At 43.1% G+C, this 22980-nt stretch overlaps 1 protein-coding gene across 1 annotated transcript in view; it reads right to left on the reverse strand.

Moving 5' to 3' along the window:
• Positions 1-22980, reverse strand: part of LOC138489657 (3 beta-hydroxysteroid dehydrogenase type 7-like) — a 271115-nt gene that overhangs the window by 192125 nt on the left and 56010 nt on the right. The gene's annotated exons all lie outside the window — the stretch shown is intronic.

Here is a 22980-nt window from a genome sequence, read left to right on the forward strand (position 1 = left end):
AGATCCAACCTTCTTGTTGGGTGGTCAACATCATTCTACTGCAAGAATCTACATAAATTCTAGATATAGATGTACACAGAGGTATATGTAATACCTTTACTCACCTCTATCAGAAGCCGGCAATTTAAAACCATTTTGTTGTACATTGAACCCAAACTATGCCAAAGAAAGACTTGCTATCAGAAGCCTAAGAGGTGGAGACAATTCAAAACTATATTCTGAAAAGGCTTGAAGTAAGACATTGTTTGATGTGTGTGTTCAAAATGTGAGTTATATTATAAGATAAGACAATTGTTAGACATTGGGTTCAGAGTTAAAAGTTTCCCATAGTGTGATTCAAACAAATTCCACACCTCTCCCTGAACAAAGGAAACTTCCCTCTGCCCTTGGCTAAGAGATTGACAGGCTGGTGTCAAATGGAACTGGGAGTGGCACCCTGGCATGTTGCTCTGAGTGCATACAAAGGCGGCCTTGGGCTGAATAGAAATGCTAATTCGGGTGTGACTGACAACAAACTGCTGCCAGGAAGTAGGACATGTGACCCTCTGAGTCAGCCCAGCTCTGGAGGCGTTTCAGACTGAAATGTGGATTTAACATTGGAGTAAATATATGTTTTAGAAAAATGCTTATAACAAATTGCACTGAACTGACAAAAATGTGAAACTTTGAGATTGTTAAAATGAAAAATTCACTCACAGTTTAAGACTAAGCTGGAATCCGTGCGATGTTCTGAGACTAAACCGCGGAATTCATTCATATTGTAGATACTGTGTTTATGCTAGGAACGTAAAGAATTACAGAAATGTGCCCAGATGGGGTGTGCATGTATATATAAAAAATGGTGCAGAACTAATATAGAGAAACCCACCAAAAGCACGAAAAAGTTGTAAATTCTGAACCAAAGCTCTTAGGAAGATGAGAGTTGAACAGAAATGTACCTTGGGCAATCTGTCATGTAATTTATGTAGTGTTAACAAGTTGTGCATCTTGTAAATATGTGTTTTATGAAAAATAAGATATACTGTACAGAGAAAAGGGGAGGGTTCTTCCCCTAAGCCATAAACATGGCACAGGATGACACACTGCTCCTTTCTCAAATCAGGGGACAGGGAATCCTCTGTCCTATCAGATCTTTAGAGGGTTGGGCATAGAGAATCAGCCTCCCCACCCACTTTGGAAATACATAAATAGGGACTGCTGAGGGCAGGCAGGACACACACTTTCCACTTCTAAACTGATTTCTTGGCGAAGCACCCTGCAGGAAGATCCAGACATAGATCCAGAAACCAGACTCCAGAACCAAGCTCTAGAACCAAACTCTAGAACCTTGAAGCAGAGAGACCTAACCCACAAGCTGGACCTTTTTCCGCTGGCCTTCAGAACCTTTTGCAACCTGATCCTAACTCCTAAACTTCCAAGGGGCATCTCAAAATCCAACAGCCTGGCTGAGCGGTTTTGCTGTTCTAGCTAAGAACCCTATGCTAGAACCCAGATCCAGACCCAGAGAGCAGAGCTGTATCCAGAAACCATCAGATCCAGTCCAAGAGGCCGCGCAGACCGCAGTGCCTTGCTGAGAGCAGAACCCATTGCTGAGACCTGTCCGGTTGTTAGAGAACCCCAGACAAACCCTTGACCAGATCTTTGATGGGGCCCACTCCATTCCACAGCCATAGGAGTATCTAGTCTAGAACTGTCCACAGTCATCTCTTAATTTAAAGTAACTTAATCCAACCACTCTAATCTATCCAAAACTGCATTATTGAAACTCTTTTGTCTATCCTAAATGCTTCTCTCCTCCACATAATCCTTGATAATTGTAGCATCAATCATCTATGTGCTGACATTTTTCTGAAGAGGGACAAGTGTTTTGACGGACAGAGGTCAGAGCGGAGGCACCGCTGTTCTGGTGGCTGCCCGTTGAGTGTCTTGCTTCTTCATAGCCCCTTAGCATAAGTCCATATTGATTCCTAATCTTTAAAGCGCATCTTTCATTTTGAAATCTTGACTCTGTTTCTGAAAAATCTATCTTCACAAAAACCTTGGTAACCTTTGAACCGCACGTCCTAGAACCGTAATTTAACTGTCATTTTGAAGCTAAGATCCTAAACTTTCTAACAAACCTAATTCCATTTCCTTATAATTGTTCTGTAATCGCGTTTCATGTATGCGGAAATGTTGCTGCGAATTGCAATTTAGCTCAATTTCACCACTTGTCAAAATAGTTGTTTCCTGTTTTCCACTGCTGAATTTCGTTTTCAATCTGATCAGTCAAACAGGTTACATATAAGTTACAGGTAGGACATATAAAACACTGGCAGCCCATCACCCAGGCCTCTGGCTGAACAACTGACCAGATTAGAACATTCACCCATGCATTCCATCACTCAGGCATAAACACTCCACATGACATCACAACATTCTTTCTGCAAAGCCAAGCCATACACAACACATCTCCTCCCTTTACATTGCAAATCACACTCAGCAAAGCGGTACACAACACATCTCCCCTCTTCCGACAACAGCGCAAGACATTACACAACACATCGCCACATACACCAACATAAGCTATTCACACCGACTCGCATCATCAGGGCTAGCACACAACATGTGCTCTTACACTCTACCACTCACCTCATACCCGATGCACTGGCCAGGCACACCAGGACCAACAACCAATATCACTGTCACACTTCGGACCCTGATGAGGGTGGAAAGAGTCATAGAAGCTCACACAGTACAGCTAAACAGAGCCGCACCCCATGTGCACAGAGAAAAAAAATCTAATGATGTGTGTAAATAAACCACAAATTCAGGGTAGTGTTTGACCATGTAATGCCTAATACCACAGACATGCCCATACCAAAGTTGGGGGCGCTACCACCCGTACACACATACACCTACTGGGGGCGCTACCACCCAGATACAAACCAATCACCTTGCATGACTAACTTCAGTCACACCCCGACAATTGGTGGTTCTACCACCTCACACAGCCATACGTGGAATAACCATGCATAACCTATTATAGTCACGCCCCAACGGAACTGGTGGCACTACCACCAGAAACACACATACACCGTTTAACCATGCGCGACTCATCACAATCACTCCCACACCAAACTGTAGGCGCTACCCCCAGATACCATCCCATTTGGCACTAACTCTCAAATACCCTTGTGGCATACCCATCCACATCCATACTGAATGTTAGGCTGAATGTGCTACCCCCAGCAACCACATTGAGAGGTAAGACATGCTGACCTGGCACTCACACCATTAGCAACCATACTAATAAATTTCATATAAGCTTCACCCAAAACCAAAAACATGGGAGGCGCTACCCCCTCAATCACCAGACAAACCTATCAACACCCATACAAGGGATACTTGAAGGCGCTACCCCCAAAATGACTAAACTGCCTGGATCCATACAGATCTTCCATACCCTACTCCATACATCACATATTACACAATATGTAGTTCACATTGCAATATTTCCAGCATTAGTATGGATGCATTTCTTAAAAGACACTATATATGTCATGAAGCCCAAACCAAATCCATTCCTAAAAGTCCATGTCGCTATTTAGCGACCTAAATGCTGAAAATCCTCAAAAAGTTACATCTAGTCTCTAAAACATTAGATGCCATGAACCGACCCAAATCCAATCCTAAAAGTCCATGTTGTCAACTAAAAGTCCATGTTGTCATGGGACAACGTAAATGCTGAAAATCCTCAAAGAAGTCAAAAACTAAACATTCGGGAAACCCTGTCTTCCATACTCCTTTTGGAACATACCATACACTTTACTCCATATTAAATGTCCATGTCGCTTGCTGTGACCCTAACCTGCAGATCCTCAAGAGTGTTAAATCTAAAACACACTCATCACATCCAAACCATACCCATCCATACTTAAAAACAAAACACCAGATACCAGCCTGCAATCCATCTATGTGCATCAAAGTAAATGAAACACAGATAAGCACATAAGCAAAATACACACTAGGATGCTCCACATAGTACATTTTTCCTTCAATCCATAGAGCAAGCAACTTCAACCATTTTACCCAAGTCCATAGCTCCATAGCTTAAAGCATACATAGTTTTACCCAAATCCAGGCTCCATGGATCCGTCCCACGCCGTACCATGTCCAAACACCTCCATCGTGCAGATGTGTCCATAATGTTGCCAAACTGCGCCGCTTTTACCAACCTCCATTACGTATTCCGATCCCCTGCATTAGTACTCATTGCAGGTTTGCCCAACCACTCCAATCCTTTGACCACCAGACCTTCTACGTACTACTGTCTTCCCTTATGGGACCCAGCTCAAACTCTCCAATGCACAGAAGGGACAGTTTCCCGTAGTTGTAAGTGCAATAATGACATGCACATAAGCCGAGCTATGAGGTTAGACTTCAGTGTACATAACCGGAGAAGCAGTTTTTAGTGCACATAACCACAGCAGTTATTCTCCAGACCATCAGACTCCTCTCTCCTGCACATGAGACTCGCTTCACCTGCCATGCAATTCATGTCCAGCATCCAAGCGCTATGCATCTTCCATTAATTGGCATCCCAATACTGGGAAGATGACTCCATAAAGATGTCCCTGTATCATAATAATCCGGCTAATAACCAATCCGTTGTTCCCTCTCCTGCTTATGGGACCCAGCTCTGCCTCTCTCTCCTGCTGATGGAAACAACTCCCGTTTCTTCAACTTAAGAGTTGGCTTCCCTTTTTCAGCCCTGCAGTACCTTGCCACCCTGGGTGATGGGCCTTACTTCATTTGGGGGCATTGTTGTCCTCTTCTTCCTTCCTGCACCCCCCGCAGCAGGGCATCAGCTTTACATCTGTTTCACGCGTAGATTCTTCTTTTAAAAGACCAGCTCGTCGCCATTGTAGTGAAGTGCTCCCAGCCTTCTTAGGTTGACTTGCTAGGTTTATTAGCAGCTTCATTGGTATCTTTACAAGCAGTCAAACAGGTTACATATAAGTTACAGGTAGGGCATATGAAACACTGACAGCCCATCACGCAGTTCTCTGGCTGAACAACTGACCACGTTAGAACATTCACCCATGCATTCCATCACTCAGGCATAAACACTCCACATGACATCACAACATTCCTTCTGCAAAGCCAAGCCATACACAACACATCTCCTCCCTTTACATTGCACATCACACACAGCAAAGCGTTAGACAACAATTTTCCTGAATCTCCTTTAGTGAATTAAAATCATTTTAGCATATTTTCCCATTCATTGCAATCACATTTAAAAGCATTTTGGTCTGTTTTAAAATCATACCTATTCTCTCTAAGCTTGCTGGGGGGAACTGGGATTGAACTGCATTATTAATTGTATTCCTGAAACCTGTGTCTCCTCATTTCCAACTCTTCATATTGCATAGTGGGGGGAGTGAGTAGTCACAGGGGAAAGAGTGATCATATTGTCTTTTGTGGAAATCATATCAAGTTTTATTTCTGTTTTATTTCTTTTCTATATGGAAAAGATCGGCTGGATCAATAGGCCTTATACAGATCAAGCTAATGCACTCTGCGCCTTGACCAAAAAATCTGAATTAGACGATTGGATTGACAATTTTGTACACTTAGAAGGTCTGAAACGTTATACATTTGTTCAACATATGAGATCCACCTTTAAGAAACCATCTTCTTATTTATCTCTGTGCCCTTCACCAAGACTGAGACGTTTTATCCTTCTACTAAGGATTGACCAATTACTGGTACTCGCTATTAGCGGAATTATGAGCAACCTGATCAAATCAGATCGCTACTGCCGACTCTGCATGAATAGATCTGCCACTGAAACCGGTAAACATGTTCTAACTAGATGCCCTTCGATGCAAAAAACGTACATAATATTCTATGGAGACTTTGTCCATCGTATGGATCACATCAGTAGCGAAGACTTTTGGCTGAGGGTGCTGAATGCAACCGGTATGAAACTCTATATGGCACTATATAACGTGTGGTTGATAGTGGAGAAACTACTGGACATATCTATATAGTGCCTGGGATAGTAGAGAAGCTATTGGACATGTCTATATAGAAGTTTCCTTCCCCTAACTAATGATGGGACTTCTTGTGGCACTGTATGTCTAAGCGTCTACATCTGCAGTTAATCTGCAAGAATTTGTATAGCTTTAATACAAATTTGATATAAATTTACTCTATACAGGTGAATTAAGTACAATGTGGACATGTACAGGATGATGACATTTAAAATTTATTCTCCATTTTGGACATTTTGTTATAAGGTAATTATGACATTTATGATTACTGTAATTGTATTATTCTTTCTGTGGTCAACTATGATACTTGCTGTCCTTTTCTTTTTTTGTTCCTACGAATATGCTGTATGAATCTATAATAGTATTTTACGCGTGTAATTTGATTAATGTTGTATTTGTATTTGTATTTATTGATTTATTAAGCGACTTACGCCAAAGCGCTGTACAATTGAACAACATAATACATAAACAAACAATGTAACAGCTGAAGCAAATACATTGTGAATCATTCAACAAAAACAGTGAAAAGAGCAATTAACTGAGGGGGATAGGTAGGGAAGGGGAGAGGGAGAGGATGGTAGTGGAGTTGTGATGAATGGCAGGAGGAGGGAAGTGGAAAGGGTGAGAGGGGGGAGGTAGGAGAGGGGGTTTAGGGGAAAGAATGAGGAGGGGGGAATCAGGAGGGGAGAGGAGCTTCAGGGAGGGGAATGGAGGAGGAGAGATTTAAGGGAAGTGTGGAATGAGGTGAGGGTGGGGGAAGAGCGGATAACAAGAGGGAGGGAGTTCCAGTGTAGAGGTGCTAGGAGTTGGAAGGAGCGGAAACGGGAGGAGGCACAAGGGGAGGGAGGTACAGTGAGAAGGAAACGGTCAGCAGACCGAACGGGACGGGAGGGAGAGTAGAAGGAGAGAAGGGAGGAGAGATAAGGGGGAGTGAGACCATGGAGAGTTTTGAAGACAAGGCAGAGAAATTGAAATTTAAGCTGGGAGTGAAAAGGAAGCCAGCCAAAAGAAGAGAGAGAGGTAGAGATGGAGTCGCAGGTGGTAAGAAGACAAAGGGTATGGACAGCAGAGTGGTAGATAGATTTAAGAGGGGCAAGATGAGACGTAGGAAGTCCAAAGAGTAGGGAGGAGCAATAGAAGAGGCGGGAGAAGATGAGGGAGGAGATTAGCAGTTTAGTAGCGTGGAAAGTGAGAGAAGGGCGGATTTTGCGAATATTGAAGAGGTGGTAGTGGCAGGTGCGGGAAGTGAGGGAAATATGTTGGAAGAATGAGAGAGAGGAGTCAAGGAGAACTCCTACGTTATGATCTGAGGAGAGATAGGAAGATTGGAGGGAGGAAAGTGAATGAATGGGGGAGGAGAGGTAAGGGGAATAGAGTTAGAGGGAAAGAATATAACTTCAGTTTTGTCAGTATTGAGAGAGAGAAATCGGGAGGACATCCAGTTCTTAATGGCAGTAAGGCAGGAGAAGTTTTTGGTGAAGGTCAGATGAGAAGGAGGAGAAAGAGAGGAAGAATTGAGTCTTGTCGGCATAGAAGTGGTGGGAGATGCCAAACGAGGAGATTACAGGGGCAATGAGGGAGGTGTAAAGAGAGAAGAGGAAAGGACCAAGTACCAACCCTTGGGGTACGCCATACTCAAGAGGATAGGTAGGAGAGGACCAGCCACCCCAGGAGACAGTAAAGGAGCGGGAAGAGAGGTAAGAGGATAGCCAGTTGAGGACAGAGCCTTTGAAGCCAAAGGAAGAAAGAGTGTGAATGAGGAGGGGATGATCGACAGTGTCAAAGGCTGCAGAGAGGTCGAGGAGAAAAAGGATAAAGGATTGTTTGGCGTGGCGAGCAGAGAGAAGGGAGTTGAGAATTGAGGTGAGAGCAGTTTCTGTGGAATGTTTGGGACGGAAGCCTGATTGGTAGGGTGGTAAGAGAGAGGAGTTAGTGACAAAGGATGAAAGCGGAGAGTAGGCAAGGCGCTCGAGAAGCTTGGAAAGGAATGGGAGAAGAGAGATGGGTCTGAAGTTAAAGGTGAGAAGAGGATCAGCAGAAGGTTTCTTCAGGATAGGGATGATCGTAGCATGCTTGAATGCAGAGGGAAAAGTAGCTGAGGAGAGACAGATGTTGAAAAAGGAGGTGAGGTAGGGGATAAGAAGAGGGTAAATCTTAGGGATGAAAAAGGAAGGGAGAGGGTCAGATGGGGCGGAGGTGGGGTGAGCTTTGGATAGTAGGGTGGAGACTTCAGAAGGGGAGACGGGAGAGAAGATGGTCATGCAGGAAGAGGGAGAGGGGGGAGGAGTAGAAGTGAAATCAGAAGGGGTGTGGATTTTTTGATGAAGGGTAAGAATCTTAGAGGAGAAGAAGTTGGCGAAATCAGAAGGGGAGAGTGTAGAATTGGAGGAGGGATCAGGAGGGGGGGAGAGAGAAGTCGAGAGAGAGTTTGGAAGATACGGCGAGGGTGAGTGGCCTGAGAATGTAGTAGGTTAGAGAAGTAAGAAGATTTAGCAGAGGCGAGACAAGAGTCGTAGAGTGTGTGGTAAGAGAAGTATGTTATGTGAAAAGCTTATGTTGAGCTATAACACATTAAATAAAATAATAATTAATTTCTGTGCAGCATTTTTTCTCATCATTGCATTTCCTTGAACCCATACAAAGTATTCTCTGCTACATTATTCTCCTATTCCTACTCCTAAGTGATTAAAGAGATTGTTGATATTGTAATACTACCTATTGCTGATCACTGTTCATATTCATAAGTGTGCTATTCAGATATTATTCTATTTATAAAAGTGTGATATATATATATTGTTCAATTCTTCAAATAAACCTTTTAATTTGCAAAACAAACCTACTTCTTGGCTAAGTGAGGTCGGGAGATCCAAAGAGAGGGACTTTATATAAGGGTTCATCATCAAGATCTAAAGAGAACTTTTGACATAATAATATATAAATAAGGGTTTCCATTGGGCATCCCAGACTAGGCATTGACTTAGTTGGAATGCTGGATTGAAGTCACTTACAAGCTGTCAAACTGGGCATCTGTGACGTCCGAATCTGCTCTTTGCCCCTGGAGAGCAGGAGCTGAAGATCAGGAGGATGATGCTACACGACATAAGTGTGTTTTATTATTTTGGCATACAATATATGAAAGGGATGTCTAACTATCCACCCTTCTAAAAAGTTAATTACCTGCATACATCTATTAATTAACAAAAATACAAATAAAAAAGCCATGGCATTTTATAACTTGTCCAGATGGAAATTGGACATTCCACACATTGCTCACTTGTAAGTCCCAGTGAATTAATTCAGCCAAATCCCATATTACCTGAATATTGACCAATTTGGTTAAGCAAAGTTTTTCGGAATGCCATTCAGGGTTAAAGCAAAGTGGTGTAAGCAGGTTTGATCTAAGATCTAAGACAGTATAAATAGGGGATATGTTCCTATCCCGAGCCAGCAATCTAACTTCTACATGTCTTTGCGTCCATTATGCTTTAATGTCTTTCAGACCTCTCCTATTCCTCCTTTGTAAACATCATTAAAAGCAAAGAGTAAATGCCAGGGTACAAGTCTTAACAATAAGTTAGGAGAACTAAGTGTCATATGGAATGTGCAATTCCAATAGAAGTGACGTGAGAACACATGAAGTTGCAGAAAGACAATCCCAGCTTTAAAAAAAATAATGGGCTCTATCTGGTCCTTTGAGATAAATGTACTTGATGGGCAGCAGAACATGTTTTCTGGTCTGACATAGATTACGATTATCAATAGTCCGTACCTGCTGAGAAGGAAAGGCTGAATTCCTGAATATCTACTAATCTTGACAAACTAGTGCCAATGCGCCTCATCAAGCATCACGCAGTTATCACTCAGTTATTTAAAACAAAATGCAGAGCCGGAAAGTGATGCTGTGGACATCCAAGGATTTAGTGCATATTTTTTTTTTTTTATCCTGTTGCATACTGTAATCAGGCCTAGTGCAGTCTGTACAGTTTATTTACAAAGGTCTCCGTGCAGCAGTCACCAAAGCAAAGTGATCCATGTACAATGAGGATATGTTTACAGGTATATCACAAACAGCGTTCTAACACAGAGCACTGTGCTTCAGGCGTGGGTGTGGGTAGGAAATGCAGGGGGCGGGATTGCTGAGGCCCAGTGTGAATTACAGTTTGTTTGCAAAGGTGCCTGCGTCACCAACGCAATGTGACCGATTTAACGTGGTATATACGTACAGAGAAGTTGCTTTAACACATGGCATTGGTTTAGAGAGGAAGGTTGAGGCTGGGAGGCCAATTGAGGTCTGTATTTATTTTATACTCGGTCCTGCGTTCAGGAGGTACCAGGTGCCCAGCAAGGGACAAGTCTGATGTTACATGTTACGCGAAGCGCTTGATTACATGAAGAAATCACCCACTCCAGTTATGAAAGAAGAGAGCGTGCCTGACATTACTTGTTGCTTTAAGTGCTTGGTTACATGAAGAAATCACCCACCACAAATATGAGAATGAGGGTGCGTCTGACATTGCATGTTGCTTGATGGGCTTGGTTAAATGAAGAAATCACTTACTCCAGCGGAAGTAACATCATACGACCCTTGACCTATATATGAAATGTATATATTACTGTGATATTGTAACTATATTAGTGTACTGAGGAACAATACTTTGTGATGCCACATCCTTTTTTGTCAAGGGGTGAAAGGTCGTGTGCCACCACTTTCTGTGATGTTACACCACCCTTGACCTCTTCAAGGGTCGTGTGATGCCACTTCTGCTGCCCATGGCATTTTGGTGAATTGACGTCCCTGCCCCAGCCAGATAACACCAAGAACAGGGAAAACTAGCCTACAACCTCAGCAGCCTACAGTGAATAGTTCCGGCAAACCCACCCAACAGCAAGTTCACCTCCACCCCAGAACTGGCCAGAGCGCCTCGACATTATACAAATGACAGCAGTTCGCGATGCAAAGCCTAATGACATAACGTAACATAGGACCAGCTGACCACTGAATGAAATGACATGCGAAAGGCATTGACTGACAGAAAAACAACAGACAACTTTAACACAAAAAACACGTTCAAACAATGGACCATAACCTAGGTTAATTAAATCGATGCAACATCTATAAACTACAGTTTTTATGATGCTGCAAAAATAAGACCAGAGCCTGAGTATCAAATAAACACCTATTCAATTTAAATACAAGACCTGAAGCACAATGGCATTTTGACTATGTCTACAGCTTCTATCCATCCTGAATGTGGTGTTAAGTGTAGCATTGGTTTTAGTTCATGGTTTAAAGGGATCGTCATGTAAACTGCCCTGAAATGTGTGATTCTGCATGAACTAACCCGCAGTCAGTCTTACATACCGTTTCTTCTCCAACTTCCACTGATGTTCTCTCGCGCTGCTTCAGCGAACTTGTGGTGTCTGCTTTAGTGCACCCTGGGTAGGGGGTCTTCCAAGTGCTGCTGGGATTTATGTAAGAGGTGCGTGCACGTTGTTCACGTGCAGTGTTTCAGTGTGTGCCAGAGTAAGGACAGCAGCAAACACCAGCACCGCACTCCCCTGACCTCAGCTATTGATCATCCACCTAAGGACTGTGGGGATGAGTTCCAGGTCCAAGGCTACAGCGTTGACAAGATACCAGGCGCTCTCACATATACACCAGTCATTGCTGGAGTGCAGTGCTCTGGGGCACTGTGCTCTGTGTTTATTGACTCGCAGGGCTAAGGTTACCATGTGCAGGAGTGTCAACACCGATATAATGATTGACCATGTATGCAATGTGTGTGATATAATGAAAATGGTTCTTATAGATACACAGAGGCAGACTGGTACCCAGTGACATTGGATGGAATCCTGAGACAGGTTAGTGGCCCGAAAGGCACGCGGCAGAGTCATTTATATGGAAGGCAATGTTTAACACGTGACTGAATAGGTCCCAGTCAATCTGGCAGACAGGTGGCACTAGAAGACCGTTTACACATGATCAATGAGATTGGTGACGGAAAACTGGAAAGGGAGAAATAGAATTACAGAATATTAATATTGTTGCTTGTGATGAAATGACTTTTGCCCTGCAGGAGTACATTGATGAATATTGGCTAAACCACCTATTCAGACCTCACACTTCTATAAAACAAGAGTGATGCCAGTCATAAAGGTGAAACAGGCACATGTAAGAGATATACCTCCTTGGCCTTTTGTGGTAACGTGGGCCGAGTGAATGCTATGCTTTTAAGAGGGGTGTGAATGTGATACAGCAGAGACCCAAGCAGAAAAGTACAACATTCAAAATAAAGGAATGCCCAATCAAGGCAAATAAAAATATATATACTTTAATTAAACATAACATTTGCAAAAATAACTAAACAGAATAATCTTCAGAAGATTGCAGCACTCTGGGTAATGAAACAGAAGTGAAAGGCAATCAATAACTACTTTTATAAAAGAATATGTTCTTGTGTGAGAAAAGGGATTACAAGTGAACTAACCAGTCTCTATGGCCCATACATGGACCATGGGGTGATTTAGCACTCAATAATACCTTGTCGTAACTGCATCAAAACTATGCTCTTGGCACTGTGCAAGCTGTTCGCACCAGACTTGAATGTGGCGTTTGCGTTGTTCTAAACTGAAAGCAAGTGTTGAGACGGGATCAAGTTGAAGTTCTTTGCCTTTTGGAGCAGTGTTTGAAGAACTCAGATGGTGAATTAAACCAGAGACAGTTTGACGAATGATGGATGGTTTGATGGTGAAGATGCTGGTCACTGGATGTGCAGTGCAAGCAAGGTGGTTCTATGCAGTGCTCAGGGGATGCTGTTCAATGGGCACACCAGGGTCAGATCGACCATTGCATTGATCAGCGACAAAGATGCGGACAGTCCGAAAGGCAGCTCAAACAGGGCAGGTGCAGTGATGAGGTTCTTGCTCGAGCTGAAGCAATGATATGCTCTGCTGGTGCGGTGTGGTGGCAAACTAGTTCCAAGGTGCAACACAACGGTTCGAAGATTGGGTGAGTGACAAAAGCAACACTGCAGGTTACTGTTTGTTTGAAGGCGTCAATCGGGTTTGAAATGAAGCTAAACATGGTCTAATGGTGAGAAACAGGGATATTGGCTAATCTGGCAATCCATGGGCTGAGGGACAAGTAAGGTCCTTGTTCTCATTCTGCCAAACACAGGAGAGACTGGCAAACACCGTCTGCTTACCGGTGGATCTGGCAGAAAGGCAGGGGTTGCTCCACGAGCAGGTTACCCCCTTATGTCGCCTGGGGGTCGTTAGGGAGCAAAGATTGCCTCTGCTTTGAATCACCTGCCTTGACCTCAGAACTTGAGGACTGTTGAAAGGCCTGCTCTCCTAGCAGGGGCCCCCAACACAAAAGAGGTGATGTATGTAAGGTTTAGAATGAGTCTTAACATCTGGCTTTGCTCTGGGACACTCTCCAGACCACCGTTCTTTGCCTGCCAAGCCATTACAAAAGGGGAAAGACCAAATGCAATTCAGGCTTGGTCCCACCCCAAAAAGGGGCAGTCCAGCCCAAACTGCTTGCTCACATCCTTTCTGCACTAGACCACAAGCATCCCAAAACATGTTTCAGCCTCGTTGGGACTCATCAGTGAGGGGTAGCTTGGGTCTCTAGGCCCAGCATTTATAGGAACCCATGCCTGGGCATACCCGCACAACTCGGTGTGACTACAGTAAAACAAAAGAGGTGATGGTTGGAAGGTTTAGAATGAATCTTAACCTCTGTCATTGCTCTGGGCAACCCTCCTGTAACGGTTTGTTGAGAAGCCACCCTCAACACAAGGAGTTCCTTCCCTCCCCACTCAAGGGGCTACACAACAAGCTGTTTAACAGATTCTTTTCTTTAGCCCTATCCCAGCACATATAATGCCCCTTGGATCCCTCCCCCTGAGCTAACAATGAGCCAAGAACCAGACCAGTGTGCGGAAAATATGTTGGTATTTATTTAAATTAAAAGTAATAGAAATTAGCACGAACATTTCAAACACCCCCTTATACATGGCACAACACAATCAACTTCTCTCAAAAAAGATAAACATCAAAATGGACTGAAAAGAACACAATCACAATTCTTCCATTGCTACAAATTTCACTTCACTAAATAATTACACTGATCAATTACAAAAGTAATTATCGCGTAATGTTGTGCGATTTTGATTTTTCTGCAGGCTTAAAAGGCTACCAGTAGGATTTCAAGATTGGTACAAACACGTATGACAATTATGATTTCTCCCACACTTTTGCTTTAAAATAATCACAGGGTGGTTTAGCGGTTTGTTTTTCAGACCGCTCCTTGCTTTGGTCTATGTGGGGCAGTCAGACAGAAAAATTGGAATGATTTGGGGAATCTGGGATTTCAGACCCCCCTTACTGAAAGGCCTGTGTTGGGGAATTTGGATTAAAATGTTGGACTGATTTAATAACAAAGCCACCCCTCTTCCTTTAATAAGTTGGGGTCAGCAGGACAAAAAGGAGTACCCAATTAAATGTTAGGCTCTAGTTTTCAGTGCACACTGGGAAGTGATCTTTGTTCATTTTGAATTTTAACAAAATTCACCCCATAGTGTTCTGCAACATGGGAAATTAATTAAATTAATATTTTTAGTTAAATAGGCTAAGGATCTACACCGTTCTGCCCCCCTCCCCCACCCACTATAAAGGGAAAGGATTCAAAGCAAGCAGACTCCTCCACCTTTTGGTTTCCCAGTGCTCAGTTCTACATACATAGTAAGCCTCAGTTTAAAATTCAGGAAGGCCAGCTGCATCTCAGGACATGCATGGGGCAAGGGTCTGGTCACTCCACTCTCAAAGATGGCCTCCTGCTCTCCACCATAGGACCCAGTCAGCTTTGAGGACTTCCCTGAAATAGACAGCACCACCGAAATACACTCTCAGCAATCTCCTCTGGTGTCTTCTTACAGCTGTCAGATGAACAAGTTACTTTCAGCAGCCTTCCTGATGGTCTGTCTATTGTCTGTCATTTCCTGTCTCCTCTCTGTCCTAGTGCAGTCCCTCTTATATAGAAGTGATGGCACCACCAATTTACAATCATGGGAAGGTACCCTGCAATAATTCCTGCCACTAGGATTGGACAGTAAACCTATTCTCTTCTCCCAAACCCAGCTTCTAAGTCATGATTGGTTTAGGGGTCTGGAGCAACATATGGCTATTCCCATTTGTAATCACCCTTTGTCCACCTTTCTACTGTTTGGCAAAAACGTAGTTATAATTCACAACTTCATAATTTTACGAGCAACTGCCATAATATACATATTTTCTGATTCAGCTAATCATGGAGAATTAGATAAGCTGACCACCGAATCCGTACCATGTTGCACGGCCATGTGACACCTTTCTGCTGTTCCATAAAAAGTAGAACAGTAATGAATATGTAAGTTATTAAGCAGATCTATAATTTCATTTTCTACCTGCTCACCAACTCTTACATTTGGAAAATGTTCCGCCAGAAACCCAGTTTAACTGGCCATTACAGTTCCCTGGGTTGCAGGTAGATGCATTTTATATCCCAAAAATCGCCGGAAAATTACATAGAAAATGGTACATAGATGAAATCCATCTGACTTAAGATGGCTGAAAAAAAGGCCTACATGATATAGTCCTTTTACATTAATTGTGAATCTTCATGTGAGACCAATGGCCCTCCTGCCTTCTGGCGATTGATTTTTATTGGGTTACCCTGTACCCAGAGGTTTTCTTTTCAGTCTCATTTGTGTTGGGAGCTTGCTCTTTGAAGTTGGTGCCCCCATTTTCACACATATTAGATGTGCTCCAGCCAAGAGGAACTTTTCTTGTAGTCAATGCTTTCAAAGTCAGCAGGTATGGAGAACACTGAATTTTGACACCTTTAGCAGGACACTTTATTGCAATTGGTAATTAGATGTGAGATGTGACATCCAAGCTGGGAGTGGGAGATTTCCTTGTGAAGTTTTGCCCATAGCCAGCGAACGGTTTGCCTGGGGCTGACATTTTCCATTAAGACAAAGTGGCTCTTCAAATGTCACTAGAGTTTTGTAGACGAAACATAATATACACTGCCTTTTGTCAACCCGCACATTCATGTTTTGTTTTCCTGACATTTTCCTGTGAGCAGTGATACTTTTTCACTTTTAAAATTGCTTTATTTGCACACACCGTTGCAAGCCATTTTTTGGTATTTTTAAAATTACTGTTTTCCATGTGACATGGATCTTCGATTCCTCCTTCTTTTGTAAATTAAAATGCTGCTTATCCATTGGTAATGAGATTGGTACTTTCCACATGTCTCTTTAATTTTACTTGAAAAACAAAGGCCAGGCTGTTTTTGTTTATGTTTAAAATATTGCTATTCATGTGAAAGGGACTTCAGTTTGGGGCCTTTAAATGAACGCCCCACTCCAGATCATTGTTATTCACCTGTCAACCCACTACACAAGGGGAAAGACCATATGCAAATCAGGCTTGGTGCCACCCCAAAAATGGGTAGTACAGCCCAAACTGCACATCCCTCTGCATGAGAACACAAGCATCCCCAAACATGTTTCGGCCTCATTGTGTTTCATCAGTGAGGAGTAGCTTAGGTGTCTAGGCCCAGCAGGCACGGGACCCACGTCTGTGCATATCCATCCCACTCGAAGTGACTATAGCAAAACAAAAGAGGTGATAGCTGGAAGGTTTAGAATGAATCATAACCTCTGGCATTGCTCTGGGCAATCCCCAGACCCAGCAGGGACCAAACAAATTATTCTTGAAGTCTTGAAGTTCAAAGATTAATCAGTGAAGGGAAGCAATTCTGCTTTAAGAGGTCTAATCCATGTCCTTTTGACAAGTGGTCTTTGCCTCCTTGAATCTTACCCAAAGTGATTTGTGCTAAATGAAGTGAAGGAGTCAGGAAGGATATAGAGGTACAGAGAAAACAAGATTGTTGATGCCTTCTCCACTTGCACGGAGCGCACCCTAACTACATTGGAAAGAGGTGTTTCTGACCTCACAAAAGATCAAAGGGTAAGGCATAGCCTTTCAGTGTCTTGTCTGGCAGGGACAGGCTGTCTGACCAGAATATACACAATCCCTCCTCAGCTAGCCTGGGCTCACAGTGTTGATGTATGTATGTTACAAATTGGATGCAGCTTCTTATAGTTATGTGAATTACTATCCACCATTCCCTAAACTCAGGTATGGATGTATGTTTAAAGATTAAACTGCCACCAGAATAGTTATTCCTCATAACTATGTGGTTTTGGAATATAAGTGCACACTTTAAATGCAGCCTCTGTGCAAAGTCAATTTTCTGTCACAGCAGCTTGTGGGATGTCTCAAACCACTAATCCAAGCCCTGCAACATCACTGTGCATTGCTTGCAGCAGAAGCATCATAATGGCCATTGGAAAGTATGCCGCTCGCTAGAAATCACCAGAAAGTGCGCAGTGAAAAGCAGAAAAATAGGCCGCCATCCACTTTTGCCTATGTCAGTGGTAATACAGGAGACCACTGCCAAAACCCATCATTTGGCTGGCCACAGAGCAAAATCATTGCAAAAGAAACATGGATGTTTGAAAAATCTGTTTTTATTTGGTGTCAAATTTGCAAAAATCATGGCTCAAAAACCACCCAAAAATATCCAACCTTCTTGTTGGGTGGTCAACATCAGTCTACTGCAAGAATCTACATAAGTATAAGGTCCACAGAAGTATGTGTTATCTGAACAAAGTCCACTTTTGAGGATTGCCTGCTGGAAGAAAGCTGTTCAAAATGGGTGTAATACCGTTACTCACCTCTATCGGAAGCCGGCAATTTAAAACATTTTTGCGTAAAGTACATTGAACCCAAACTATGCCAAAGAAAGACTTGCTATCAGAAGCCTAAGAGGTGGAGACAATTCAAAAGTATATTCTGAAAAGGCTTCAAGTAAGAAATTATTTGATTTATGTGTTCAAAATGTGAGTAATATTATAAGATAAGACAATTGTTAGACATTGGAGAGTTAAGAGTTTCCCACACTGTGCTTCAAACAAATTACACGCCTCTCCCTGAACAAAGGAAACTTCCCCCTGCCCTTGGCTAATGGATTGACAGGCTGGTGTCAAAAGGAACTGGGAGTGGCACCCTGGCCTGTTGCTCTGAGTGCAGACAAAGGAGGCCTTGGGCTGAATAAAAATGCTAATTCGGGTGTGACTGACAACAAACTGCTGCCAGGAAGAAGAACATGTGAACCTTTGAGTCAGACCAGACTGAAAGGTGGATTTAACATTGGAGTAAATATATGTTTTAGAAAAATGCTTATAACAAATTGCACTGAACTGACAAAAATGTGAAACTTTGAGATTGTTAAAATGAAAAATTCACTCACAGTTTAAGACCAAGCCGGAATCCGTGAGATGTTCTGAGACTAAACCCCAGAATGTATTCATATTGTAGCTACTGTGTTTACGCTATGAACGTAAAGAATTACAGAAATGTGCCCAGATGGGGTGTGCATGCATATATAAAAATTGGTGCAGAACTAATATTGAGAAACCCACCAAAAGCACGAACAATCTGTCATTTCTGAACCAAAGCTCTTAGGAAGATGAGAGTTGAACAGAAATGTACCTTAGGCAATCTGTCATGTAATTTATGTAGTGTTAACAAGTTGTGCATCTTGTAAATATGTTTTTTTATGAAAAATAAGATATACTGTACAGACAAAAGGGGAGGGTTCTTCCCCTAAGCCATAAACATGACACAGGATGACACACTGCTCCTTTCTCAAATCAGGGGACAGGGATCCTCTGTCCTATCAGATCTTTAGAGGGTTGGGCATAGAGAATCAGCCTTCCCACCCACTTTTGAAATACATAAATATGGACTGCTGAGGACAGACAGGGCACACACTTTCCACTTCTCAACTGATTTCTTGGCGAAGCACCCTGCAGGAAGATCCAGACATAGATCCAGAAACCAGACTCCAGAAACCAAGCTCTAGAACCAAACTCTAGAACCTTGAAGCAGAGAGGCCTAACCCACAAGCTGAAACTTTTTCAGCTGGCCTTCAGAACCTTGTGCAACCTGATCCTAACACCTAAATTTCCAAGGGGCATCTCAAAATCCAACAGCCTGGCTGACCTGTTTTGCTGTTCTAGCTAAGAACCCTGTGCTAGAACCCAGATCCAGACCCAGAGAGCAGAGCTGTATCTAGAACCCCTCAGATCCAGTCCAAGAGGCCGAGCAGACCACAGTGCCTTGATGAGAACAGAACCCATTGCTGAGACCTGTCCGGTGGTTAGAGGACCCCAGCCAAACCCTTGACCCGATCTTTGACGGGGCCGACTCCATTCCAAAGCCATAGGAGTGAGTATCTAGTCTAGAACTGTCCATAGTCATCTCTTAATTGAAAGTAGCCTAATCCAACCACTGTAATCTATCCAAAACTGCATTATTGAATCTCTTTAGTATATCTTAAGTTCTAAGTTCTTCTCTCCTCCACATAATACTTGATAATTGTAGCATCAATCATCTATGCGCTGATATTTCTCTGAAGAGGGACAAGTGTTTTGACGGACAGAGGTCAGAGCGGAGGCGCCGCTGTTCTGGTGGCTGCTCGTTGAGTGTCTTGCTTCATCATAGCCCCTTAGTATAAATCCATATTGATTCCTAATGTTTAAAGCGCATCTTTCATTTTGAAATCTTGACTCTGTTTCAGAAAAATCGACCTTCACAAAACCTTTGTAACTTTTGAACCGCATGTCCTAGAATCGAAATGTCACTGTCATTTTGAAGCTAAGATCCTATTTCCTTATAATTTTTCTGTAATCACATTTCACGCACGCGGAAAAGTTGCAGCGAATTGCAATTTGGCTCAATTTCAACACTTGTCAAAATAGCGGTTTCCGGTTTTCCACTGCTGATTTGGTTTTCAATCTGATAATCATTCATAAATCATTGCTAGTGTTGACCTGAACCAATCCAAAGTAACTCTCATTTTTGTAGTGAAGTGACTCCCAGCCTTCTTAGGTTGACTTGCTAGGTTTATTACCAGCTTCATTGGTATCTTTACAAGCAGTCAAACAGGTTACATATAAGTTACAGGTAGGACATATAAAACAGTGGCAGCCCATCACCCAGGCCTCTGGCTGAACAACTGACCATGTTAGAACATTCACCCATGCATTCCAACACTCAGGCATAAACACTCCGCATGACATCACAACATTCCTTCTACAAAGCCAAGCCATACACAACACATCTCCTCCCTTTACATTGCACATCACACAAAGCAAAGCGTTACACAACACATCTCCCCTCTTCCGACAACAGCGCAAGACATTACACAACACATCTCCACACACACCAACATAAGCCATTCACACCGACTCGCATCATCAGGGCTAGCACACAACACATGCTTTGACACTCTACCACTCACCTCATATGCGATGCACTGGCCTGGCACACCAGGACCAACAACCAATATCATTGTCACACTTCGGACCCTGATGAGGGTGGAGAGAGTCATAGAAGCGCACACAGTACAGCTAAACACAGCCGCATCGCATGTGCACAGAGAAAAAAAAATCAAATGATTTATGGTAAATAAACCACAAATTCAGGGTAGTGTTTGACCAGGCAATGCCTAATACCACAGACATGCCCATACCAAAGTCAGGGGCGCTACCACCCTTACACACATACCCCTACATCTACTGGGGGCGCTACCACCCAGATACCAAACCAATCACGTTGCATGACTAACTTCAGTCACACCCCAACAATTGGTGGTTCTACCACCTCACACAGCCATACATGGAATTACCATGCATAACCTATCATAGTCACGGTCCAACGGAACTGGTGGCGCTACCACCAGAAACACACGTACACTGTTTAACCATGCGCGACTCATCACAATCATGCCCACACCAAACTGGAAGCGCTACCCCCAGATACCATACCATGTGGCACTACCTCTCAAATACCCTTGTGGCATACCCATTCACATCCATACTGAATGTTAGGCTGAAGGCGCTACCTCAGCAACCACATTGAGAGGTAAGACGTGCTGACATGGCACTCACACCATCAGCAACCATACTTATAAATTTCATATTAGCTTCAACCAAAACCAAAAACATGGGAGGTGCTACCCCCTCAATCACCAGACAACCATATCAACACCCATACAAGGGATACTTGAGGGCGCTAACCCCAAAATGATTAAACTGCCCGGATCCATACAGAACTTCCATACCCTACTCCATACATCATATATTACACAATATGTAGTTCACATTGCAATATTTTCAGCATTAGTATGGATGCATTTCTTAAAAGACACTATATATGTCATGAAGCCGAAACCAAATCAATTCTTAAAAGTCCATGTCGCTATTTAGCGACCTAAATGCAAAAAATCCTCAAAAAGTTACATCTAGTCTCTAAAACATTAGATGCCAGGAACCGACCCAAATCCAATCCTAAAAGTCCTTGTTGTCAACTAAAAGTCCATTTTGTCATGGGAAACGTAAATGCTGAAAATCCTCAAAGAAGTCAAAAAAACATTTGGGAAACCCCGTCTTCCATACTCATGTTGGACCATACCATATACTTTACTTCATACTAAATGGCCATGTCGCTTGCTGCGACCCTAAACTGCAGATCCTCAAGAGTGTTAAATCTAAAACACACTCATCACATCCAAACCATACCCATCCATACTTAAAAACAAAACACCAGATACCAGCCTGCAATCCATCTATGTGCATCAAAGTAAATGAAACACAGATAAGCACATAAGCAAAATACACACTAGGATCCTCCACATAGTACATTTTCCTTCAATCCATAGAGCAAGCAACTTCAACCATTTTACCCAAGTCCATAGCTCCATAGCTTAAAGCATACGTAGTTTTACCCAAATCCAGGCTCCATAGATCTGTCCCACGCCGTACCATGTCCAAACACCTCCATCGTGCAGATGTGTCCATAATGTTGCCAAAATGCGCAGCTTTTACCAACCTCCATTACGAATTCCGATCCCCTGCATTAGTACTCATTGCAGGTTTGTCCAACCACTCCAGTCCTTTGACCACCAGACCTTCTATGTACCATTGTCTTCCCTTATGCGACCCAGCTCGAACTCTCCAATGCACAGATGGGACAGTTTCCCATAGTTGTAAGTGCAGTAATGACATGCACATAAGCCCAGCTATGATGTTAGACTTCAGTGCACATAACCACAGCAGTTATTCTCCAGACCATCAGGCTCCTCTCTTCTGCACATGAGACTCGCTTCACCTGCCATGCAATTCATGCCCAGCATCCAAGCGCTATGCATCTTCCATTAATTGGCACCCCAAAACTGGGAAGATGACTCCATAAAGATGTCCCTGTATCATAATAATCCGGCTAATAACCAATCCGTTGTTCCCTCTCCTGCTTATGGGACCCAGCTCTGCCTCTCTCCCCTGCTGATGGAAACAACTCCCCTTTCTTCAACTTAAGAGTTGGCTTCCCTTTTTCAGCCCTGCAGTACCTTGCCACCCTGGGTGATGGGCCTAACTTCATTTGGGGGCAGTGTTGTCCTCTTCTTCCTTCCTGCAGCCCCCCCACCCCCCGCAGCAGGGCACCAGCTTTACATCTGTTTCACGCATAGATTCTTCTTTTAAAAGACCAGCTTGTCGCCATTGTAGTGAAGTGACTCCCAGCCTTCCTAGGTTGACTTGCTAGGTTTATTACCAGCTTCATTGGTATCTCTACAAGCAGTCAAACAGGTTACATATAAGTTACAGGTCGGACATATGAAACACTGGCAGCCCATCACCCAGGCCTCTGGCTGAACAACTGACCAGGTTAGAACATTCACCCACGCATTCCATCACTCAGGCATAAACACTCCACATGACATCACACCATTCCTTCTGCAAAGCCAAGCCATACACAACAC

Source organism: Ambystoma mexicanum, chromosome 9 (genome assembly GCF_040938575.1).
Source record: "Ambystoma mexicanum isolate Mex_15411 chromosome 9, UKY_AmexF1_1, whole genome shotgun sequence".
Lineage (NCBI taxonomy): Eukaryota > Metazoa > Chordata > Amphibia > Caudata > Ambystomatidae > Ambystoma > Ambystoma mexicanum.